Raw genomic sequence first — 16,607 nt, forward strand, 5'->3', positions numbered from 1 at the left:
CGCGTGCGGGGCGTGCCCCAAACCCGGCTAGTGCCGGTGCTTAGAAATCACCGCACCCAGCCTCCACGCGGGGCACGCGGGCCGCGCTTTTGCCCGAGACCCCACTGAGGGACAGCGAGCGCCGGGATTCAGGCTCAGGAAGTTGCCTCCCTGAGCTGCGCCCCTTCCCATACCTGACGCTGCCACCACGGCCAAATCAGTCCTCTGTGGTCTCCCAGGACACAGGATCCACCCGGCTGGGCGAGGAGTACACGCGGCGGGGTGGCTGGGGTTCCGGGGGAGGGGCACCAGGCAGACCCTTCGCAGGCAGAACGGACGCCACAGCGGAGCGGCGGCGCCAGCAGACATCGGTGCCACCCACCCCCCAGGAGCCCTAGGACCCCCGGGGCATGCCAAGTTCTTTCCCGCTCTGGAGCCTGCGTGCGCCGCACCGCAGATGCCCCCACACCTTTCGCGAGGAGAAAGCAAGCCCTGAAGGTGTGGCGATGCATTGCCCAAGGTGGGCTGGCTGCCACGTCGGGTCCCTGCCAGCGGGGGGGTTCGGGTGCCTGGGGTAGCTAGCTCTGCGCCTCCTTATCTAGGACCCTAATCATCCCCGCAGAGTGGGTAGGGGTGACCCTGTCACACCTTTTCCAAACACGGTCCCAACGCCTTGGCCCTGCTTCTGTTTGTGCGTGCGAAGGCTCCGTGGGGGTGGGTGCCGGAGGGCGAAAACCAGCTTTCAAACCGACTGTGCAGGGCTGCTACCTGCCTGGGGCGGAGTGAGGGCGGTGAGACCCCTGCCCCAGCTCCAACAGGAGGCCCATGGGGAGCCGGGAGCCTTTGATGAGAACAGAGCCTCATCCCTCCCCCCAGGTTCTGAGTGCTTTCAGGTGCCTTAGACTGAGTGACAGGGAACACGTGGGCGAGACAGCTCGGCTCCAGAGAGGCTGGGGCGGGGGACGCCGGGCTCAGCAAAGAGGAGGGAGTGAGGGGGAAGGCGCCCAGTGACCAGTGGTGGAGGCTCACGGCGTGGGTGGCTCGGTGAGGGGAGAGGGCTCAGTGACTCAGTGAAGGAGCTGGCGCTCAGCGTGGGGGGGGGGGGGCTGGTCATGGGCGGACAGGTGTGGTGAGGCCCCCGTGGAAGGGAGGCTCAGGGAGAGGAGCCAGGCCCCCTCCCCCACCCCGCCCCCAGGGATGCTCTCACTTTTCATGTCTGCCTCCTGTTCATCCACTTCTGAATCTTTCTCTGAGCTGAGGTCCCAAACCCCATCCCGGTGGGGAGGTGGGGAGGTGGGTGGGTGTTTTGCCTGCATCAGGCAGATCACTGCTCCTAACTCCTGGGGGAGGAAACAAGGGGAACAAGACCAGGGCTCACCCCTACCCCACCATCAGCCAGGTCCAGAGAACCCGTCAGATCTGATTAAAAAAACCCTCGCACTGCCCACCGGGGTGACAGCGAGTAACCTCTCCCTCGGGTGGGAAAAGGTGCGCAACCCTGTGTCCTGCAGGAATGCCCTTCACATCCTCACCTCATTCCCAAGGCGTGAGGTGTTCAGCAGCCTTTTCCTGCTGAGAGAGGAAGAGGCTCCCCCCCACCCCACCCCCATCACCCAGCAGGTGGGTGGCCAAGTAAGGGCTCCCACAGGGTCTGGCCCAGCCCCAAATCATCCCTGTCCTCCCTGCTGCTCTCCAGCCCCGACCCCCGCTCCTCTGCTCTGTGGCATTTCCCACAGGTCACAGATGTGTGTGTGTGTGTGTGTGTGTGTGTGTGACTAACAGTGATTACCTGTCTCTCCCCCTCCCTGGTCCTCCTACCACCAGAATGCCCCAGTGTTAAGGACAATGCGGGGCCCTATCAGGCAGTCAGTAAGCATTTGTTTGAATGAAACATAACACAAGGCTGGCGCTCACTGTGACTAGGAGTCCCCTTCTCCGCTCATTCATTTTTTATTTCACTCATTCAACAGTTTGCTTCCTGCCTCTGCTGGGCTGGCCTCTGGAAGCCCCTGTCCCGGGTGAGTCTGGGAGCACACAGCAGGTGATGGCAGTTCGGTGAGGTTTCTGCCCTGATGAGAGAAGCAGAGGTGGTGGGAACGCGGAGCAGCACTGGGCCCAGATGGACCGGGAGGGTTTCCTGTGGGAGGTGATATTTCAACTGAGACCCGAAGGATGTAGAGATGGTGGGCGGAAGGGACACTGTGTGCAAAGGCCCAGAGGTGAGACAAGTTTGGCATCTGCCGGTTTCCTTAGCTGAGCTCCACACTCCCAGGAATGGGCAGGGGCCACAGTCCTCTGCCTGCTGGTACGTAGCCACCCTGGCAAACACATTTGGAATGAGGGATGCATCTTATAAAATTTATTTATTTAAAAGAGAGAGAGAGAGAGATTCTATCCATTGGTTCACTCCCCCAAATGGCCACAACAGACTGGGCTGGGCATGCCGAAGTCAGGAGTCAGGAGCTCCATCCAGGTCTCCCATGTGGGTGGCAAAGTCCTTCACGTCCTCAAATGACTCCTCAAATTCACTCCCCAAATGACCGCAATGGCCAGGAGCCAGGAGCTTCCTTTGGGTCTCTCACGTGGGTGCAGGACTTGGGCCATCTCCCACTGCCTTCCCAGGCCATAGCAGAAAGCTGGATTGGAAGTGGGGCAGCCGGGACTTGAACCGGCGCCCATATGGGATGCTGGCACTGCAGGCTGGGGCTTTAACCTGCTGCGCCACAGTGCCGGTCCCAAGGGAAATATGTTTAAGCTCTATGGATTACTGTGGTTTCTTTTTCTTTTTTCATAATAATGTTGATTACAAAAACCAGGCTGGTATGGGGACATGGGGACAGACCAGTCCCTTTAGCCTCGGTGGCTCAGGTGCAGTGCCTGGCTTTTTCACATTGATGCTACACTCACTGAGGGTAGTGGTTACGGCCTCCATGGTTAGTTAGGGTGTGCTTGGGGTCCTTGCCCTCGCTCCAGGAGCTGCCGGGACTAGTGTCCCTCGTTCCGCAGCACTGGAGGGTGTGGTCGTTGGCAACATCTGAGACAAACCTCCGGGCAGTTGGAAGGTTGAACCCAAGGGCACCCGTCTCTGCACTAGGACAGCAAGCGGGCAATCCTCTAGCGGCAGCAAAAGTCACCAGAGGCTTGTGGAACGCCGCTGGCTCCCAGCTCCCTTGGCCGTGCTGGGCAGGCCCTGAGCCCTGTGAGCTGCTTCAGACACGCCCGCTCCAGGGGCCCTGCTGCTGACACTCCGCCTCCTAGCCGTGCTGACCTGGTCTGCGCCCCCCACCAAGGCCTAGCCCAGCACCTCCCTGCTATCCCTGCAGGACTGGCCTGATCCCAGTCTGGGGGAGCCCCTGGGTGCCTCGGGGCCTGCACCCCAGCCACTGCAGCTCACGGGGCTGCTCTGTTGCCTTTTTCTGATCTACATAAAACGTACACATTCCTGTTGTAGAAAAGCTGGAAAGCAGAGAAAATACTAGAATATTTTTTAAAGACTAGAGAGGGGAAAGAGCCCTGAATCCAGAGAGACTTTTGTGTCTGACGTCCTTTCCCAGACACGCGAGCCAGAGGAAGGCACCTTTCACTGAACGTCCGGGTCCTCATCTGAGAAAGGAGACTGCAAGCCGGGTCCCAGACAAGGACACTGACAGGTGCAAGGTCTCTGCCCCTGAGCCTGCGGTCTGAATCCGGGACCCTGCGAGAGAAGAGGCAGCACAGACAGATCAGATTCCAGAGTCCTGATCGGTGGGTCCCTTCCCTTCCCGGCGCCACCCCCACCCCAGGGAAAGCAGATGGCTGACAGAGCCCTGGGGAGGGGACAGTGAGTAGAGCCCCAGCTGGGAGTGGGGTGAGGCAGGGGGCGAGGCCCGAGGAGTCCATTTCCATCCCAGCCTAGAAGATTCCAGGCTTCTGCAATGAGAACCAGCCCCCCCCTTCAGTCTCTTCCTGGCAACCTGGCCTGGCACCCTCTAGGATATGATCTCAGTTTAATAATTTAGCAGATGCAGACAAAGATAGCAGCTCTGAAAATAACCCCAGCAGGGCCCGGCCTGCAGCTCCCCTTTCCCCAGCGGACTCCCCTGCCCTTCCCTGCCTCTCGCCTGCACACGGTCCGGTGCCCTGACTGGCCAATGGACACCTGACCCAATGCCGCTGCCTCTGCCTCCTCCCTCCTCTGTCTCTCCCTCCTATTAGGAGCTGTCCCATTGATTATGTCTCAAAGGGATCTTGTCCTAGAAGCCAGAAGACACGGGTTTCATTCACTGCGTGGCCCTGAGCAAGTCTCTTCTCTCTGAACCCCTGTTCCTGCGTTTGTAAAAGAAGGCCTCTGGATTCCTAAATGTGGCAGGGACAGAAAGGCCGGGGTAGGGGCAAATTACTTGGGCGGGGCGATGGAGGTCTCCCAGGTAGGGTGGGGGGGCCACCTGCGGTGTCCATGCTGCCTGCTGTTCTGCTGCTCCATCCAGAGAGCTCAGATTTTCTTTGTTTTTAATTTCCCTTGTGATGAAAATTTTGTCCTAGTTATTATTCCTAGAATAAAAGACTGTGACTTGTGTTCACAAAGAAGGTAGCAGGTGCCACGTGTTTTTTATTTTTTTTTAATGCTTCATCATGTTTCTGACAGGCAGGAATTATACCCTTTCCCACTTGAAGCACTGTGCAAATCACACCAGCTTTAGGGTCTCAGTTTTCACATCTCTGCAGCCATCAGGTGTTGGAGGCTAAGTAGGACGAGGTAAGCGCCCTAAGGGCCGAGACCGTGTCTGCCTGCACTTGTTCAACATCTTCATCAGGCACCTACCAGGGACCAGCCGCTGCACAAGGTGTTAGGGGCACATCCGTAAAAAGAGGTACCTAGGTGGGCGTGGTGGGGCACGGGCTCAGCTGCCACTTGGAACCCTGGCATCCCATATCTGGTGCTGGTTCAAGTCCCACAACTCCACTTCTGATCCAGCTCCTTGCTAATGTGTCTGGGAGGCAGCAGATGATGGTTCCAGCACTTGGGCCCCTGCACCATATGGGAGACCTGGTTGGAGTTCAGGGCTTCTGGCTTTGGCCTGGCCTAGCCCCTGCTGTTGCAGCCGTTCAGGAAGTGAACCAGTGGATAGAAGATTTTCTCTTTCTCTCTCTCTCCCTCCCCCCCCCCATTTTTTTTTGTCACTCTGCCTTTTAAATAAATAAATGTAAAAAAGAGGAGGGAGAGAGAAGAGAGGTACAATCCCTGTTTCCACAAAGCTTACATCTCGGGAATCAAAACAATCAAATCTTACGCAGCGCACCATGAAAGAATTATACAATAGCTATTTGCATAGTGCTTCCTCTGTGCTGGTACTGATCCTGTGACGTGCTGTGTACCCAATTCACAGATGTGGAAACTGGAGGACAGGCTGGTGAGTGGCTGTTGCCGCACAGTCAAAGAGCAGCTGACCCACGCCAAGGACACGACGCCCAGGCCGTCTGCCGCCAGAGTGCTTCCCTGGCAATCACGAACAAGCAAGGCGTGTGTGACATGACAGAAAAGGGAGGGCTTCTCCTTAGGAGGAGACGGTTCAGGAAATGGGCGGGAATTGGTCATGTGGAATTAAGGAGATTTCCCAGCAGAAACACAGCAAGTGCAAGGGCCTGGAGACAGAAAGCCCACTGCCTTCAGGGCCCATGAACCAGCAGGGAAGTGGGGAGGGGGAAGGTCAGAGATGCAGACAGCCTTGGGCGAGGGTCCCAGATTTTACTGTTAGTGAGGGGAAGCCTTTGAAAGATTAGGGTCCAGGCTCAGCCTGATCTGATCTATTTTTGAAAAGATCGCATTGTTACTGTGCAGAGAATGGACTGAAAGGGCGCAGGAGGGGAATGGGAGGACCCCCTGGGAAAGAACTGGGATTCAGCAGACGGAGCGCTGTGCCAGGCACAGTGGCACAGGGCAGGAAGAGGGCAAGTTTGAGTATTAGTTTGGGGAGACCTGTGAATGGATTAGTTTGGGGGTGAGCATTGTTCTGGGTTTGCAGATAAAGCAGTAGAGTGGATTATCCACGAGTAATTGATTTATAATACGCATTTTCATGGACTTTTAAAAATATTTATTTGTTTGAAAGGCAGAGTGACAGAGAGGGAGAGACAAAGAGAGATCTTCCATCTGCCAATTCATTCCCCAAATGGCCACAGTAGCAGGCGCCAGGTTGAAGCCAGGAGCTGGGAACTCCATCTGGGTCTCCCACATGGTGGCCCAAGGATTCGGACCATCTTTTTCTGCCTTCCCAGGCACACTAGCAGGAAGCGGGATCAGAGGCAGAGCAGCCAGCACTGTGACATGGGATGCTAGCTGAAGCCCTCCGTGGACTTTTTGATGATCCTTCATATGTGTGGATTTCACACATTTTTGCTCCAAAATATACTTCTTTTAATTCCACTTTTGAAGAACTTCTGAAGTTTCTTCACATACCTTGCAAGGGTGTGCACATCACTCAGCTGCAAAGAGGGAAATGCTGTCTGAAACAACTGGCACCAACACAGCACTGAGATAGCACAGTGGAGTGACTGCGCACTGGGAACTGAGTTTCTAACTTGTGAAATTGTCTTCGTCATATGTCTGATGTGGGAAGGCAAAGCTCAGCCAAGAAATAATACAGGAGTGAAAACAGACACGTACATTTCTGGAAAAGGTCTGCACACACAGGAGAAAGGTAAACCTGGTAAAGAAAGAATTTACGCTTTAGGGGCTGGTGCTGTGGTGCAGTGTGTTAAAGCCCTGGTCTGCAGCCCCAGCATCCTATATGGGCACCAGTTTGAGCAGTGGCTACTCCTCTTCCAATCCAGCTCCCTGCTAATGCACCTGGGAAAGCAGCAGAAGATGGCCCAAGTGCTTGGACCCCTGCATCCATGTGAGAGACCTGGATGGAGCTCCTGGCTCCTGTCTGATCCAGCCCTGGCCCTTGTGGCCATTTGGGGAATGAATCAGTAGATGGAAGACTCTCTCTCTCTCTCTCTCTCTCTCTCTCTCTCTCTCTCTGCCTTTCAAATAAAGAAGAAAATAAATCTTAGCCATGAGAAGCCTGCAGGTGTATAGACGCTTCTGGAAACCAGTATTAGTGAGTCATCAGTGTGGAGATGGTATGTAACGCCACGGGACAGGATAAAGGGCCCTGGGAGAAGGTGTAGATAGAGAAGTGGACAGAGGACAGTGGCCCGAGGCTCCACCACCTGTAGAGGTCAGGGTGATGTCGAGGAAGCAGCCAAGGAGCCGGCAACAAAGGAGGAGTACAGGGAAGTTGCCGGAGGACCTGTGCGTGCCGTTGGGAGTGATGCAATAGACAGGTCGCTTTGCTGCTCAGCAGGAAGTGGGCAAGAAAATCAAGAAAACCTGCCTCTCAGGGCCGGCGCTGTGGCGCAGCAGCTAAAGCCGCCGCTGGTGATGCCTGCCTCCCATGCGGGCACCGGTTCGTGTCCTGGCTGCTCCACTTCCAATCCAGCTCCCTGCTAATGGCCTGGGAAAAGCAGTGGAAGATGGTCCAAGTGTTTGAACCCCTATGCCCACGTGGGAGACCCGGATGAGGTTCTTGACTCCTGGCTTCCACCTGGCCCAGTCCTGGTCATTGTGGCCATCTGGAAAGTGAATCAGCAGATAGATAATAGTGTCTCTCTCTCTCTCTCTCTCTCTCTCTCTCTCTCTTTCAAATAAATCAGTAAATCTTGAAAAAAGAAAGCAAGAAGGAAGGCCTGGCTCTCCAGTAAGTTCACTCCTGCCACGAGCCCTCATTAATGCTTGCTGTGTGCCAGGTGCTGTAGCAGCAACATAAGTCACCTCGGATTGTGTCACACACGTGCAGAAAGGAAGCAAGCAGGGCCGTGTGGCCACGGGGCTGCATGGGACGAGGAGTCCAGGGTGACTGTGCGCCTTGTGCTCTTTGCTTTCCCGTCATCCATGGGTCCTCCTTTCATTAGCAGAGCCTTTCCCACTGGGGAGAGTTGCCTCTGTGACACGTTCAACACATGGTCTGTGCAGAGGCTGAGGCCAGCCCACCGCCAGGGCTTGTAACGCTGACCTGGCCAGTGAAACTCAAAACTAGGACATTTCCTGGACCTGATAGGAAAGAGAAACTCTTTGCTTGGGAATCGTTAACCAAACAGATCATAAAGCCGAGTTGCCATCTGCCACAAGCAAAGTGCCCGCCCGAGGCTGAGACCACCTGGCAGGGGAGCCCAGAAACAAAGAGCAAGCCGGGAGCAGGAGGATCACTTGAGCACCTGGTGCCAGCTGTACCTGAAGCTAGAGCTTCCTACCTTCTGCATTCTCTTCAGCCATTTCAGATGCTCACGGACGCAGAGGGCTCGAGAGACACAAAGGAGCCAGGCTGGGCAGGCCCAGGGAGGCGCAATCCAGGTGGAAGGAACAGGAAATGCAGATTTTGCAGAAGAAAGTCTAACTCACGAGGCAGCACCGCAAAGGGAGCTTGTTCCTGCGGATGAGCCCACCTGGCCGGAGAGCCCCGGAACACTTGACCATGTCTAAAAAAAAAATGCTGGTTGAGATCCACCAACTGACAGAGCGCCGGGACCTGCAGGCATTCTGCTTCCAGGGAGCCAAGATGCAATCGACTATAAGGCGCAAGTAGAAAGCACGCCGCGGAAATGTGCCATTTGGAGTTCCAGCAATTTGTTGAGTTTCTTTTCTAGGGAGTTCCATTTTAGACAAGCAGACATTGCGAGTGGGCAGCTGAATTTATGTGTCTGGGATGCAGGCAGGGAGGTGGCACTAGCGAGAGGAGCCTAGGTTTGCCAGCACGGCCCTGCTGCCCTGCCTGGCGTGCACAGCAGCCCTGGTAGACCGCTGTGACAGCTCCTGCTGGGGGCAGCCAGCATGACATCGTAGTGTGCACCACCCAGACCCCTCTCCGTGCACTGCTCAAGCCCCATTCTGTGCACTAACATCTCCCACTGCAGCATGGGCCAATCCACCCCTGCCCCTTCCATGTAACTTCCAATGTGGCACCTGGTAGAAATCTCCAATACGGCTGCAGTCTGTGTCCCTGTGATGACCTTCAGGTCATTATAATGTTACAATATAAAAGAACCATGGCTGACACTCCCACTCCAACCATGCACCTGACACCATAACACTTGAGATTTCCAGAAAAGAGACAGAAATAGGCAGGCTTAGCCCCATCCTCAACTCCACCATCATTAAATATTCAGTTAAGCCCCTCCCAAGACACCAACCCCTATGCTTCTAGGTTGTATAAAAGGACAGCTCATGGAGCCAGCGCTGTGGCATAGCGGGGAAAGTTGCCACCTGCTGTGCTGGCATCCCATGTGGACACCAGTTCAAGTCCCGGCTGATCCACTTCTGATCCACCTCTCTGCTATGGCCTGGGAAAGCAGTAGAAGATGACCCAAGTCCTTGGGCCCCTGCACCCGCATGGGAGACTCAGAAGAACCTGGCTCCTGGCTTCAGACAGACCCAGCTCTGGCCATGGCAGAGTAAACCAGCAGATGGAAGACCTCTCTCTCCCTCTGCCTCTCTATAACTCTGCCTTTCAAATAAGTAAATAAATCTTAAAAAAAAAAAAAAAAAAAAAAAAAAACAAGGACAGCTCATTCTCTCTTAAGTTGACTTCCTCCTTGATGTGTGCTTTCACTTTAAATAAATCTTGCTTGTTTGCTCACCTGTATCTATGTATTTTCCTTGAATTCTTTTTCTTTTTTTTTAAGATTTCATTTTATTTATTTGAGAGGCAGAGTTAGAGAGAGAGAGAGAGAGAGAGAGGTCTTCCATTGACCAATCCGAAGCCAGGAGCCAGGAGCCTCCTCCAGGTCTCCCACACTGGTACAAGGGTCCAAGCATTTGGACCATCTTCCACTACTTTCCCAGACCATAAGCAGAGAGCTGGATCAGAAGAGGAGCAGTCGGTTCAGACTCGAATCAGTGTCCATATGGGATGCTGGCGCAGCAGGCAGAGGCCCAACCCACTATGCCACAGCACCGGCCCCGACCTTGAATTCTTTTTCGAGTGCAGACAAGAACCTGGAGCAACTGGGCTGCATACAGGAATTTGAAATTATCAGCATGTGGACAACATGTATTCATTCATTTAATATATATGCATATATGAATATGAATATGAGAGACAGAAAGAGGCAGACACAGATAACTCCATCTGCTGATTTACTCTCCAAATGCCTACAACAAGCCAGGGCTGGCAAAAGCCAGGAGCCAGGAATTCAATCCAGTCTCCCATGTGGGTAGTGGCAGGGATCCATCGACTTGAGCCATCACCTGCTGCCTCTCAAGGTGCGTATTAGCAAGAAGCTGGTCTGGAGCAGAGCCAAGACTTAAACTCAGGCACTCTGATATGGGATGTGAGCATCTTAACATGAGGCCGAATGCCCACTCCCAATAGTGTGTATTTAACTGGACAACATGATTGTGGGATCTGTGGGATCGGAGAAAAGGCAAAGCAGCGGGGACCGAGCACCGAGCCTAAGCAGCCGTGAGGAGCGGCCACATCTTTGCTGCTTTCTCTCTGCTCTCCCGCTTTTGCTGTCAGAAACTCAGAGAACAGTGAGAACCTTAAGGACAAGGGCCTTGCTGTAGGGAGAGTAGGGCCATGAGTTGCTGTTCAAGGATTACATTCCAATTCATCCTGATTTTAACTGATACAGTAATAAAATTAGCTGTATTAGAAACTCGTGGCATGACTGATCAAGAAAAAGAAAGAGGGCCTGCGCTGTGGTTCAGTGGGTTAAACCCTTGGCCTGCAGTACTGGCATCCCATATGGGCGCCGGTTCAAGTCCCAGCTGCTCCTCTTCCTATGGTCTGGGAAAGCAGTGGAAGATGCCCCAAGTGCTTGGGCCCCTGCACCTGCGTGGGAGACCTGGAGGAGGCTCCAGGCTCCTGGCTTCAGTTTGGTTGATGGAAGACCTCTCTCTCTGTCTCTCCCTCTCTCTGTAATTTTGCCTCTCAAATAAATAAATAAAATCTTTAAAAAAAAAAAAAAAAGAACATAGATGTAAGTGTCCTAAGTAAAATATTTACAAACTGAATCTAGCAATGTAGTTAAGAGGTCATACTTCATGACAAAATTGAGTTTATTCTAGGAAACTTGATTCAATAACAGAAAATCTATCACTGTAATTAAGCATGTTAATATGCCAGAGAAGAAAAGCCAAGTAAACATTGCAACTTGTACAGAAAAAGCAGCTGATAATTCAATAATCTGTTCTAGTAAACATTTTTGCCAGCTAGACACAGAGCACCATGAACCCCAGACAGCACCCCCTCCTGGGCCAGGGGAGTAGCTACATGTAGGATTTGGAATTCTGTAAGAAAAATTTGTTTCTTCTCTCCGCCCCGCCCCCCCACTGATTTTGAAAAAATGGAAGTACTTCTGTGGGTCCCTAGAAGTTTTGTGGGTTCCAGATCCTATGCCTCCTGAACCCAATGGACAAATCAGCCTCCAAACAAGCAAATGGACACATCTTTTTCAGGGTGACTCTGGGGGGAGAAGAGGGGTACAGGGTGCTCAAAAGGCCTGGAGGTCCCATTAAATGCAAGATGGGTGTCTGATGTTCATGATATTTTTATATGGCACATGTAATTTTATGTAGAAATACGTATTATTTTATATGCATGCATATACACACATATATGCTAGATATATTTCACAATTTTTATTTCTCATTTATTTTTAGAAGTATTCTATTTGAGGTTTCCTTATTTATATTTTTTAAATATATTCATTTATTTGAAAGGTAGTTAAAAAGAGAAGGAGGTGGCTGGCGCCGCGGCTCACTAGGCTAATCCTCCGCCTTGCGGCGCCGGCACACCGGGTTCTAGTCCCGGTTGGGGCGCCGGGTTCTGTCCCGGTTGCCCCTCTTCCAGGCCAGCTCTCTGCTGTGGCCAGGGAGTGCAGTGGAGGATGGCCCAGGTGCTTGGGCCCTGCACCCCATGGGAGACCAGGAAAAGCACCTGGCTCCTGGCTCCTGGCTCCTGCCATCGGATCAGCGCGGTGCGCCGGCCGTGGCGGCCATTGGAGGGTGAACCAACGGCAAAGGAAGACCTTTCTCTCTGTCTCTCTCTCTCACTGTCCACTCTGCCTGTCAAAAAAATAAAAATAAATAAAAAAAAAAAGAGAAGGAGGTGTAACTCTACCTCTCAAATAAATAAATAAATACCTTTAAAAAGATAGAGACAGAGACAGAGAGAGGTCTTCCATCTGCTAGTTCACTCTCCCCAAATGGCCACATCAGCCAGGGCTGGGCCAGACTGAGTCAGGAGCCTGGAACTCCATCCTGGTCTCCCATGTGGGTTGCAGAGGCCTAAGAGCCCAAGCACTCGGGCCATCTTATGCTGCCTTCCTAGGAGCATTCGCAGGGAGCTGCATCAGAAGCAGAGCAGCTGGGACTCAGACTGGGGCTCAGATATGGGATGCCAGCATCACAGGCAATGGCTTAACCCGCCGCTCCACAATGCAGGCCCCCACACTAACACTTTTAGTAGAGAGAGCAAAGGGGGCCGGCGCCGTGGCACAGTGGGTTAATCCTCCACCTGAGGTGCTGGCATCCCATGTGGGCACCAGTTCTAGTCCTGGCTGCTCCTCTTCCAATCCAGCTCTCTGTTGTGGCCTGGGAAAGCAGAGGAAGATGGCCCAAGTGCTTGGGCCCCTGCACCCACTTGGGAGACCCGGAAGAAGTTCCTGGCTCCTGGCTTCGGATCGGTGCAGCGCCGGCTGTTGCAGCCATTTGGGGAGTGACCCAACAGAAGGAAGACCTTTCTCTCTGTCTCTCCCTCTCACTGTCTGTAACTCTGCCTGTCAAATAAATAAGTAAATAATCTGACCGGCACCACGGCTCAATAGGCTAATCCTCTGCCTGCGGCACCAGCACACTGGGTTCTAGTCCCGGTTGGGGCGCCGGATTCTGTCCCGGTTGCCCCTCTTCCAGGCCAGCTCTCTGCTGTGGCCAGGGAGTGCAGTGGAGGATGGCCCAGGTGCTTGGGCCCTGCACCCCATGGGAGACCGGAGAAGCACCTGGCTCCTGCCTTCTGATCGGCACAGTGCGCCTGCGCGGCGACCATTGGAGGGTGAACCAGCAGCAAAGGAGGACCTTTCTCTCTGTCTCTCTCTCTCACTGTACACTCTGCCTGTCAAAAATAAATAAATAAATAAGTAAATAATCTTAAAAAATTAAAAATTAAATTAATAAATAAAGAGAGCAAAGGCAATGGGGATTGAGATGGCGGAGCTTACTGTTCTGGTCTAGGAGAAGATAGTTTTAAAAAAGTGGAGAGAGTACAGTCTCAGGGAAGAGTTAGGGAGAATACAGCAGAGGAAACTCCACTCAAATTGGAGGGAGACAGCGGACCTACGTGGAGGGCGTGGATGCCCACAACTCAGGCACCCTGCAGCTGAGAGCCTCCGCACCAGTGTTGGAGAGTGAGTGAAACTGGATTGCAGCAGCCCAAGCCACTGGCAATAAAGCTGCAGGAAGAGCCTAGAGGGAACCTGGCTTGGAGCCCCGTGGGGGATAGTGTACCTGCCAAACTAGAGGGGACAAGAAAAAGGGGGGGCACCTTTCTCCCCAATCACCCTGCAGCAACATCGTGTAACAGACTGATAGAGAGCAGGCGCTGTTTTGGACACATGTAACAGCTGCGCCAGCAACCAGCCGAGTGGAGACTTCTGAGTGTGGTGGGGAGAACTGACAGGGGGCTGGGTGCTCATGACTGTGGGAGGCTTGTGTGCCAGGACTATGAAAACACTGAGGCTGCATGGGAGGGCTCGGTGTGGCTGGGTCTCTGGGCAGTCACTGTGGAAGGCTCCACACACTCAGGGCTCCCTGGTTACCTGGTGAGGGGCACTGCTGGGAATCTGAGCTTACAATGAGGACTGCATGGATCCTTTGTGTGGTCCTTGGGGCAGAGCAGATGAATGTTATACCCACAGGGGCTAGTGCTCAGGCACTGGTCTCCTTTCAGGGGAGGAGCTCAGCTGAGCAGAATAAACCTCCCTTCTGATTAAAAACAAAAAAAGAGCAGATTTACCATGCCAAACCTGGGTGTGTCACCTCAGACACGCCCTTCACCCTGGAGAACTGAACCCAGCTCCCTGGCTACACCCACCACACACCTCCAAGTATTCAATGAAAGCAGACACTTCACTAATCTACAGAGGCATAGTACAAAGATAAAAGCTGCCACAGTGAAAAAACAAAGAAGAAACCAAGGAATCACTCCACAAATGCTGAAGAACAAACACACCAATTCAAGAAACAAGAATAAGGAAGATAACATGACGCCCCAAAAAGAAGACAACACTTCAATATTGGATTGTTTGTTTGTTTGTTTTGACAAGCAGAGTGGACAGTGAGAGAAAGAGAGACAGAGAGAAAGGTCTTCCTTTTGCCGTTGGTTCACTCTCCAATGGCCACTGAGGCCAGCGCGCTGCGGCCGGCGCACCGCGCTGATCCGATGGCAGGAGCCAGGTACTTATCCTGGTCTCCCATGGGGTGCAGGGCCCAAGCACTTGGGCCATCCTCCACTGCACTCCCTGGCCACAGCAGAGAGCTGGCCTGGAAGAGGGGCAACTGGGACAGAATCTGGGGCCCTGACCAGGACTAGAAACCGGTGTGCCGGCACCGTTAGGCGGAGGATTAGCCTAGTGAGCCGCGGCGCTGGAATATTGGATTGTGAAGATGATGAGATTGAAGAAATGCCAGAAATGGAATTCAAAATATTGATCATAAGATTACATAGAAGTAATCAGAAGCAAATGCATGAACTAAAGAAATCCATACATGACATGAAAGAAAATTTCTCCCACAAGATTGAGATATTAAAGAGAAATCAAAATGGGGCCTGTGCTGTGGTATAGCGGGTAAGGCTGCTGCCTGCAGAGCCAGCATCCCATATGGGCATTGGTTCGAGACCCAGCTGCTCCACTTCTGATCCAGCTCTCTGCTATGCCCTGGGAAAGCATTAGAAGATGGCCCAAGTCCTTGGGCCCCTGCACCCATGTGGGAAGACCTGGAGGAAGCTCCTGGCTCCTGGCTTCAGACTGGCGCAGCTCCAGCCATTACAGTTATCTGGGGAGTGAACATGGATTGAAGACCGCTCTCTCTGCCTCTCCTCTCTCTGTGTAACTCTTTCAAATAAATAAATCTTTTTTAATTTTTTTTTTTATTTTTTTTATTTTTTTGACAGGCAGAGTGGACAGTGAGAGAAAGAGTCAGAGAGAAAGGTCTTCCTTTGCCGTTGGTTCACCCTCCAATGGCCGCCGCGGCCAGCACGCTACGGCTGGCGCACTGCGCTGATCCAATGGCAGGAGCCAGGTACTTATCCTGGTCTCCCATGGGGTGCAGGACCCAAGTACTTGGGCCATCCTCCACTGCACTCCCTGGCCACAGCAGCAGAGAGCTGGCCTGGAAGAGGGGCAACCGGGGCAGAATCTGGAGCCCCGACTGGGACTAGAACCCAGTGTGCCGGCGCCGCAAGGCGGAGGATTAGCCTAGTGAGCCATGGCGCCGGCCAATAAATCTTTTTTAAAAAGGCGAGAAATCAAAATGAAATCTTGGAAATGAAGAACTCAATAGAACAAATAAAAATTGTAGTGGAAAGCCTTAACAACAGAATTGGCAAAGCAGAAGAAAGAATATCTGACTTAGAAGACAAAGCACAGGAGATTATACAGTCAGACAAAAAACAAATAGAAGAAATTATAAAACTAAAAATCATCAATGGTAATCTACAGGATATGTCCAACAACCCACCATGGGGTTTCTAGGAGTTCCTGAAGGCATGAAAAGAAAAAAAGGATTAGAAGGCCTTTTTAGTGAAATAATAACAGAAAACTCCCCTAATTTGGAAAAAGAAACAGACATTCAGTGCACAAAGCACACAGAACTCCTAATAGACATGACCAGAAAAAATCTTTACCACAACACATTGTAATCAAACTCACCAGAGTAAAACATAACTAAACAATTCTAAAATGTGCATGAGAGAAATCCCAGATCACATCCAGAGGATCTCCAATTAGACTCACAGTGGATCTCTCATAAGAAACCCTACAGGCTAAGAGAGAATGGAGAGATGTATTCCAAGTCTTAAGAGAAAAAAAAGTGTCAACCCAGAACACTGTACCCTGCAAAGCTCTCATTTATGAATGAAGGTGAAATAAAGACCTTCCATAACAAACAGAAATTGAAAGAATTTGTCACTACCCGTCCAGCCCTGCAAAAGAAGTTTAAGGATGTGCTGCACACAGAAACACAGAAACATGGTCATCCCTACGAAAGAAGGTAAAGGAAGAAAATCTCCCAGTAGAAGTGCAAAGGAAATCCAAAGTGAAAAATAGGAATTTTTGTGGAAAACTGGCAGGGCAAAGTCATTACTTATCAATAGTCACCTTGAATGTAAATGGCCTCACTCTCCAGTTAAAAGACACAGACAGGCCGGTGCCACGGCTCAATAGGCTAATCCTCCACCTAGTGGCACTGGCACACCGGGGTCTAGTCCTGGTTGGGGCGCCAGATTCTGTCCCGGTTGTCCCTCTTCCAGGCCAGCTCTCTGCTGTGGCCAGGGAGTGCAGTGGAGGATGGCCCAAGTGCTTGGGCCCTGCACCCCATGGGAGACCAGGAG

The 16,607-nt window shown here is 52.5% G+C and overlaps 2 long non-coding RNA genes across 6 annotated transcripts in view; one reads left to right on the forward strand and one right to left on the reverse strand.

Annotated features, from left to right (window-relative positions):
- LOC149125776 (uncharacterized) lies at positions 1-4,549 on the forward strand. Of its 3 annotated transcripts, none has more exons than XR_016211200.1 (4): positions 1-477; positions 1,950-1,997; positions 3,534-3,723; positions 4,174-4,549. It is a non-coding gene; the product is annotated as an uncharacterized LOC149125776 (long non-coding RNA). The 3 variants fall into 3 exon arrangements; XR_016211198.1 differs by having other exon boundaries at positions 59-499; XR_016211199.1 differs by lacking the exon at positions 1-477 and adding an exon at positions 518-1,023.
- The window catches only part of LOC149125777 (uncharacterized), a 23,941-nt gene continuing 10,869 nt past the window's right edge, over positions 3,536-16,607 (reverse strand). For all 3 annotated transcript variants that reach the window (XR_016211204.1, XR_016211201.1, XR_016211203.1), the window contains one exon: positions 3,536-3,673. This is a non-coding gene — a long non-coding RNA (uncharacterized LOC149125777). The remainder of the gene's footprint in view (positions 3,674-16,607) is intronic.

Source organism: Oryctolagus cuniculus, chromosome 7, assembly GCF_051225735.1.
Source record: "Oryctolagus cuniculus isolate XC-2025 breed Fujian yellow rabbit chromosome 7, ASM5122573v1, whole genome shotgun sequence".
Classification (NCBI taxonomy): domain Eukaryota; kingdom Metazoa; phylum Chordata; class Mammalia; order Lagomorpha; family Leporidae; genus Oryctolagus; species Oryctolagus cuniculus.